Here is a 7117-nt window from a genome sequence, read left to right on the forward strand (position 1 = left end):
TACATCTAGTAGCTCCCGGAATTATACCAGGCGGCGAACAGATGGCGTCGAAATTTAAGCCGAATTAGGATCACAGGAACGATGCCAGCAATAAGGGCGGTGACAACGTTTTTAACAGTAAGGCGATAACGGACAAACTCCCTCACCCTTCTTTCCCCCTCCACCCCCTTAAATGAGATGACACACATTTACATTGAATAAAACGAAAGAGAAAAATCAATACTAAATTATACATACATGTTTGTGCATATTTGATTAGCCACTTTGAATTTCGTGATTCTGAATTCAAAATTGTAATCAGTGATCCAATAAAGTTTCCATAAACAAATATTTGAGGATTATGAATGATCTTTTTAATTTTTTGGTCCGCCATATGGAATACGTCATTTTGAATTTCGTAATTCTGCCTTCAGGTTCGTAATCAGAGCCCAAAAAACCACACTACAAAAATTCATGCATTTTAAAGATATTTTATTTTTTGTCCGCCATATTGAATCCGCCATTTTCAATTTCGTGATTTAAAGTCCAGATTCGTAATCACAGACCCAAAAAACCCCATTACAAAAAAATTCATGCATTTTGACGACATTTCAATTTTCTTGTCCGCCATATTGGATCCGCCATATTGGATCCGCCATTTTGAATTATGTGATTCTGAGACCAGATTCGTGATTAGCGACCCAAAAAACTCTTGATATGTAAGATTAATAGGATTTGAATGTCTTTCGCATCTCTAAGCTCTTTAAAGATTCCTTCAATAAGCGCTGGTTTCCCCGGCATTTAAGGGAGTGGAGGGGGAAAGGAAGGTGAGGGGGTTGGTCCGTTTAGAGTAGAAACGATTCAGTATTGCTAGTAGGTACTAACAAAAATTTTTTCTGATTTTTTCAGCCATAAATAAATTAGGCCAAAAATCGACCTTAGGGGCCCTCCTCTCGGTTTCGAAAATTCAATACCTATGTGTGTATTCAGCTACGAAAATTGAAAAATTCCAAATATTTCGACCACCATAATTTATCATTGCATGTATGGATTATCCAGTTTTTTAAAGAAAAAAAAAGATGACGCTCTCTTTTCCAGTTTTCAAGAAACCAGAAATTTGATTGTAGCTGCGAAATAGCAGGTTGCTCTCTGCCAGTTTAGCCCTTTGAAAGCCTAGCCATTATTACATCTCACCTGCACTCATTCTATGTCTATAGCTAATACACCAAGAATAACCGAATTGTTTATTTATCCCACCTGTCGTTGTATGTCACCTTTGGCAAACTATAAAAACATTCTCCAAACCGATACATGTCTGGTGGGTTAGGCTGACAAATAATCCTCTCTATTTCCTAGATATTATTGGTTGGGGCATTAGTCCGCAGAGTAGTTGTTTCCCACAACGTAATCAGTTATAAAATGCCATAGTTGAATATGCCATTGAATTTTCTCTGTTTGTAGTCGTTCCACATATATTCTGCATTTTCATCAAAAATGAGATGCTATTAGATGTATTCATACGAAAAAGATGCTTCGCACTTTATTGACCGTAGCCTTGCAGAGATGAGAGCCTAATTTACATTGTTTAGTTAAATCGCCCTACGATTTTATTTTATTTTAAATTAGAAGTATAGATGTTCTTGAGGCTAAGAAAATTACTTTCCGGGTCACCCCAGCTACAATTTTTTTTAATTATAAAGCCAGACATTTGCTTATACACGGAGCCCAAAGCTTCGGTCCGATCGTTTACGCACAAGGACCGCCAAAGGACAGCTCCTGTCCACTGGGGCACTGGATGAAAACCCGACCCCGCATTCCTCAAATATTAATGCATGCCCTTTCCTCCTAGTTTCTGATGAGACCAATGCCTGGGGACCTCACATCGGCTCCTATTACCAACGCAAGATAAACGCGTCGCTTTGGCGCAATTAAAGGAGTATTAATTAAGTTAATCGCTGGAATGCTTACTTATTCCAGACTACTACATAATAAAATCATCCAATTTCAAAACTTATCCGAGGGAGCCTCCTCTTGGTTGATGGAGGAGGGAACCGCGAAGTTTAATAAGTTGGATATCTATCCAGAAATGAAGATTCCTCGATTATTAACTTCTAGAAGGGTTAAGGTGTGTGCAGACTAAGATCTGATCGGGAATAGTTCCATAGCTAGGCGAGCCTAGTTTGAAGCTAAGCGGAATTAGCGAAAAATTGATAAAATTAGCACCACATAGATTAAGTGTCATTAGTAATAGAAAATAAAGTGGAAATGATGTCCGGGATATGTATATTTCAAATGTTGTTTTCAGGTTCCTAATACTTAAACACTAGCTCATGTCTTTTGATCACCAACGTTTAGCAGGGTTTATAATTAAAATAGCTTCTGTAGAGGTCTTCTTGAAATATACGTTTTTCAGTGAAAACGAGCCCCTTTGCATTATTTTTCTTATTACTATTTTCGTCCGCAGATATCCAAATTTTTTCCCACTTAAATCAGATCATCGTGTATTATTAACAGCTTTTTTCTTTACTTGTTGCAATTGAAAATACAATGACTTCGTTGCAATGACTTCGGAATTATTCATTATTGGACATATTAGTTGGAACATTACGCTCACTAAATATAAAAATTGGTTTATGTAATAAAATTACCCACTACGGCAGCTGTAAGTGTCGATTTTTTTATGCTTTTAAGTTAGAAAAATTTTTAATATAATTATTAATCTAATCTGACTTTAATGTGGAAAAATTGAACTGACCTTAGTGATTTTAATCGTATTGTTTTGTTGATCTCAAGTTATAATCTTTCTGAAGTCAGTTGAACATGTAAAAAAACGCCTGGCAATAAAATTTAATGACTCATAGGCGGCCTTGTTCCGTTTCCAAAGGTTTCCAAAATGCCATGTTGTTATAATATTATTTCTCTCTTTCGCAATTGTAATATCAATGATTAATAGAAAGTGCCTATAATAAATTAAAATTACCTGAATCACACCAAATTCCGCATTGCTGCACTGCACTGCTGGACAATTTGTCAACCACTTGTCAACAGCTGAGATTTATTGCCCAGACGCCCAATGCAGCTTTGTTTGTATTTCGTTTCGCTCGCATTCTTCAACTGGGCGTATACATTACTACCACCTCTACGTTTAGTTCGACCAGACCTGTATATGGGTATGTCTAAATAAAGTTTTTAAAATATTTCAATGCCGAGTTGCTGCGTCAGCGAAGATCATGATTATTGTATATACCTGGTGATTGCAATTTAAAATACTAAGTAGAATTAAGCCTGCTACAACTGGTAAGTTGTGCAAAAGGTATGTATATTATTACATTACGTAATAATTCACCTATTAATTGACTTATTCAAGATAGTAACTACGTTCTCTCTCCCTTTACCACCAAAGAGTACCTGTGATATGATGTAATAATTACATTATACTCCTCTATTTTAGTCTCCGATAATCCATTCTCTTCAGCCGAGGCGGGTATTGTGAACGTGCCTCTAATATACTATTTCCCGAACCAATACAGCTTACAAATTGGGAAACCCTAGTCTTTACTTAAATTAGGTATAAAGGTACTCGTGAAAACATCGAGGTTTGTGCACCACTTACACATTATTGCACCTTTATTAGTCAGGTGAATACTAGTTTATATTGTAGCACGTTCCAAGGCTACATTAGGGTCTTTGGTAAATGGACATTGCCTTATCAAGATACAAACAAAACTATTTTTGGAAAATTTTGGTTATGTGAATTCTACTTTTTACCGGAGGCAAATATAAAATATGTATTATTTACGAATAATATCGTTGATAACTGCAAAAAATTAAAGCAGAAGGGACTAACTACTGCCTATTAAAATTCAGGCTCTTGTCGGCGATGACCATTCCCATGTGGTTTTTTATCTGCTATTTCCTGAATATGCGCGGCCAACGGGGTGCACATACACTGCAATTACAGTGACGTCGTCCGCTGGCAGCGTCTATTTTAAATTTCAGCGTAACCTCATTGTGCCCGATTCGTATGGAAAAACATTCATGTGCACCCATTCCCCGACAGGACGAGATAAATCTGCTTCTATCGTAGCCGCGCAAATCGCTTTTTGTATGTTAAATTTTTCAGTGAATACATATTTATGATATTGTTTTAACATGTAGTTGAGGGATGCACCGGCGTTAGGTAGCTTTAACATTACCTTAGTAAGTACCAACCAAGTCAAACACCAAATTAGAACAACTGATGATACCCTAATAAATACAAAGTCGTATAGATTCCCGCTAATTTACGAGGGACTTATGCAGATAAATTCTATTATTGAACAAAATTTAATAGGTGACAATATCACCTTGGTCATCTCCTATATGAATGGTTCGAAACAGTAGGAGATAATTTCCCTATACCAAATATAAATGCGGTTTTGTGCGAATTATCAGGAAGTTAGTAGGTACTTTACAACTTAGCTTTCCCAACAATGGACATTACGAATTTCTCAGAATGCCGTTTGGACTAAAAAATGCTACTTCAACGTTCGACAGCACCATGAACTACGTTCTATTGCGTTTCCGCAACAGATTTTCTACTCTATGTGGATCTTTACAAGAACCCATTGAATGCATAAGGCTCGTAAGACTCATAGGCTTAAGGAAAAATAATTATATGTTTATAACATTTTATTTCGCCTATAGAATTGAACATATTATAAGGATAAAACTCTTGATACCTAATCACTGCCAAATAGTGGAAGAGTAATTGTTATTATCAGTCCACTGAGCGAAAAAATTCTCTAGTACTTTTTGTCAGCTTCCACTTTAATATTTTTTAAGGAATTCTGAATTCTACTACGAGACTAGTAGGTATCTCATTATCAGTTCAGTGAAGGGAGAAACCTTGCAATAATTCTTATTTGTCCCTTCAGGATCATATGTTACGCTGACAGCATTACCTATAATTAGATCAGCGACCGAATATAATAGTATTTTATAAATCGTCCAGGGATTTTTTCGTCGAAACAACAAAGCAAAAGTCATTTATAAAAAGCATTTCGGTCGAATTGCCAGATAAGTATTGCCGTTTCTGAATATAACATTTAATTGCTACCAATAAATCAAGCCGCAGATTAATATCCCATATCGGGTGCGGGTATTTGGGAAAAAATGAACCGAATACCGGATTTATTTCCTGGCCAATCCGTGTCGCAACAGATACGGACTGAAGTACTTCTCAGTTGGATATAAAAATGAAATAATATTGAGATTAAAACAAAATTTTGATGTTTTAGTTACTTTTACCATATTCTCAAAAAAAGTCTTGTATTGTAAGTGTAAGGGGATAGACAAATACAAATTTCATTTCATTTAATATTTTTGTAGTGTACGTAGTTAAAGAAAAGAATTAAAGTTTGATGGTTATGCTTTTATTAAATAAATGTAAAAATTACATGAGCAGTCATTTATTATTTTTTTAATATGAGTTATTATAAGAATTAAGAAAGTTTTGATAAAAGGTGTAGTTAATTAATAAAATTAAATAAATTTTGAACGTAATATGCAAGAAATATTTTGCTAAGTTTATTATCGGCCAGCTAAATGAAATGCATGAAATTTCAACTATCTTTCGAAAAATCAAAATCGTCTTAAAGATTCTCTGAATTAAAATTTACTGTTTAAAATAGAATATCTATAGGATTTCTTCCGTTCAGTCTTATCAGTGAATATACGTAGTTAAAATTTGTTCTTCCGGTAGAAATCACTGTCGATGCAAAGTAATTTGTTCGTTTAACGTTGCCCCGCTTAAAAAAGTTAAAATAAATAACACCAAAGTTAATAAAGTGTCCCAACCGAGCTTTACCAACCGCTTAATTGGAAAACTTGGAAGCCTCATATATTATTTAATTAAAATTTAAAATTTCCGTACGGAATACCTAACATTAAAATAGAGTTCGAATTACTCCTGTCAATAATCAATTTTTCGTAGAGTTTTCTCTTAGTTTAGGCACCTAGAATGAAGTTCCATTTTTTTAGATAATAAAAATAAAATATATATCGCAATGTATCCGCCATTGTAATATCAGTTAAATTATGGGGTCAAAGCTATTGATCTTTGATGATTCATCCATCATAGTAGTAAATAATGTAGTCAATGGTCATATCCTGTACAATGTTAGAACTACGCGACGCCGATATGCTGCCTTATAAAGTGTTGGTGATGCTCCCAGGCTACAGACATCGCTCCAGTGGCGCAATTGGTTAGCGCACGGTACTTATAAGGCAGTAGCCGTGAGCCATGCCGGGGTTGTGAGTTCGAGCCTCACCTGGAGCAGAATTTTTTTCTATAAATTATTGTGATATAATAAGATTCTAGGATCACTAGAGCACAAAATATATTTATCCTTAAATAATTTACTAATCTAGATATTTCTAAGGACTATATTTAGTCAAATTAAACAATTTCATTGTGTTATTGTATTGATGGTAAGGGTAAATATAAAATTTCCTTGATTATAAATTCTATATATGAAAAATAACATAGTTTAAAAATTAATAAATTGCGGATTCATGATAAAGAAACTATGGGCAAAACTAATTCCATAAAGTTCCTATTTTCCTATTTTTATTATTAATAGTCCAGGGAACGAAGAGGAAAAACCTCCTAATACTTTCGGATAACGACAACTTCCATAATTTTAAAGCTATTAAGACGATTCAAAAACGATTTTACGGAAAGTTTCAACAGCTAAAAGTATTGTCAAATTGAATATATTTTAAAGCGTTATTTTTGAGATTTTTGAGGCTAAAGGTTTGGAAAAACATGACCTTCGCCCTCAACTGAAAACTTCTAGCAGCGACATCTTTGTTAATTTTTATCCTAGACAAATAAAAAAAGTACCAGAATATTATGTGAAAAAAATCTAAACTTTTGTACTCTTGAATATTTTTCGTATCTTTTTTATTTTTAGTTATTTTCAAAAGTATGTTATTTTTTTAAATTAAATAATTTTTTTTCAAGCAAAACGTAATATTTTCAAAAATATGCATTCTAAACCGCTTAAACTTGTATAATATATTGTTAGCACATAAAAAATGTAAATTATAGGATTACCTTTAATTTTAAATCTCGTGAAAAACTCATCAGTTTTTG

The 7117-nt window shown here is 34.1% G+C and overlaps 1 non-coding gene across 1 annotated transcript; it reads left to right on the forward strand.

Moving 5' to 3' along the window:
* The first annotated feature begins 6206 nt into the window (after positions 1-6206).
* Positions 6207-6298, forward strand: Trnai-uau. The gene is given in 2 exon segments: positions 6207-6244; positions 6263-6298. It is a non-coding gene; the product is annotated as a tRNA-Ile (tRNA).
* The last annotated feature ends 819 nt before the right edge of the window (positions 6299-7117 follow it).

Source organism: Anoplophora glabripennis, unplaced genomic scaffold (assembly GCF_000390285.2).
Source record: "Anoplophora glabripennis isolate ALB-LARVAE unplaced genomic scaffold, Agla_2.0 scaffold147, whole genome shotgun sequence".
NCBI classification, from domain to species: domain Eukaryota; kingdom Metazoa; phylum Arthropoda; class Insecta; order Coleoptera; family Cerambycidae; genus Anoplophora; species Anoplophora glabripennis.